The sequence below is a fragment of the Mandrillus leucophaeus genome, unplaced genomic scaffold (genome assembly GCF_000951045.1).
Source record: "Mandrillus leucophaeus isolate KB7577 unplaced genomic scaffold, Mleu.le_1.0 Scaffold307, whole genome shotgun sequence".
In the NCBI taxonomy this organism is placed as follows: domain Eukaryota; kingdom Metazoa; phylum Chordata; class Mammalia; order Primates; family Cercopithecidae; genus Mandrillus; species Mandrillus leucophaeus.
Window position 1 is genome coordinate 2,617,087 of NW_012103221.1, and position 1,955 is coordinate 2,619,041.

Below are 1,955 nucleotides of genomic sequence, written 5' to 3' on the forward strand. Positions count from 1 at the left end.
TCCACCCGCCTCAGCTTCCCAAACTGCTGGGATTACAGGTGTGAGCCACTGTGCCACCTGGCCAAAATGACTTTTTTTTTTTTTTTTTTTTTTTTTGAGACGGAGTCTCGCTCTGTTGCTCAGGCTGGAATGCAGTGGCGTGATCTCAGCTCATTGCAACCTCCACCTCACAGGTTCAAGCAATTTTTGTGCCTCTGCCTCCTGAGTAGCTGGGATTACAGGCATGTGCCACCGCCCCTGACTAATTTTTGTATTTTCAGGAGAGACGGGATTTCACCATGTTGGCCAGGCTGGTCTTGAACTCCTGACCTCAACTGATCCAGCCACCTCGACCTCCCAAAGTGCTGGGATTACAGGCATGAGCCACCACGCTTGGCCCAGTCACTGATCTTGAATGACAAGAATTTCATTTCATTGGAGTTAGGGAAGAGAACAAACTGTAGAGGCTCTTAAAGTCTCTTCCAAGGACAATAGAATGCACTTATGATCAGATATTAGCAGGTGTACAAAATTAACATTGGAAGAGCTGGAGATGCAGGTTCTAGGTGGAGCTTCTAGGAACAATCCTCAACCCCAGAATCCCACAGCTTCTTCTGTGGGGGAACATCATAGCTGCCCCACAGGAAGCTGCTGACCAGGCGCACATTGCCACCTCTTCTACAATCCATGCCCTTAATCAGATGACTCCTCCACCCAATTTTACTCAATTCTGAATTCAAATCTCAAATGGGAGCATCTGCTCGGCAGAATCTACGTTCTATTTTTCATCTAACTGAAAGGAGCTCTGGGAAATGTCTGGTTAGTGTTCCAGTTTTGGCCATAGAGCAAGACATACTAGAAGAAGGTTGCAATGAATATTGACTAAGCCAATCAACAGTGCCTACGGGGAGAACATTTCCAAGGATGCTGATGTGAGAAAAAGAGTATGGCTGCTTCAGTAAGGCTGGAGCATAATAACTTGATGAGAGAAATGGAGGTATCTAGACTCAACATGGATGAACCTTGAAAACCTGATGCTAAGTGAAAGAAGCCATCACAAAGGACCACATAGTGTGTGATTCCTTTCATATGAAATGTTCAGAATAGGCAAATCTATAGTGACAGAAAGTAGATTAATGGTTTCCTAGGGCTGAGGGAATGATGAGTAGGTTGGTGGACAGTGGATAAGAGTTTCTCTTTGGGATAATAAAATGTTATAAAATTGATGGTGGTAATGGGTGCATAACTGTAAATATTCTAAAAGCTATTGAATTGTATACTTTATTTTTTATTCTATTTATTTATTTATCTGAGACAGAGTCCTGCTCTGTCACCCAGGCTGGAGAGCAGTGGTGCAGTCTCAGCTCACTGCAGCCTCAATCTCCCAGACTCAAGGGATCTTCCCACTTCAGCTTCCTGAGTAGCTGGGACTACAGGCACATGCCACCATGTCTGGCTAATGTTTTTTTTTTTTTTTTTTAATAGGGACAAAGTTTCACCATCTCACCCAAGCGGTCTCAAACTCCTGGGCTGTCAAAGTGCTAGAATTACAGGAATGAGCCAGTGCACCTGGCCAAATTGCATACTTTATTATTTTATTTTATTTTATTTTACTTTACTTTATTTTATTTTATTTTATTAACTTTTTGAGACAGAGTCTCACTCTGTCACCCAGGCTGGAATGCAGTGGCACGATCTTGCAACCTCTACCTCCCGGCTTCAAGGGATTCTCCTGCCTCAGCCTCCTGAGTAACTAGGATTATAGGTGTATGCCACCACGCCCAGCTAATTCTTTTTTTTTTTTTTTTAGATGGAGTTTTACCCTTGTCGCCCAGGCTGGAGTGCAATGGCACGATCTCAGCTCACTGAAATCTCCACCTCCAGGGTTCAAGTGATTCTCCTGCCTCAGCCTCCCAAGTAGCTGGGATTACAGGTGCCTGCCACCATGCCCAGCTAATTTTTGTATTTTTAGTAGA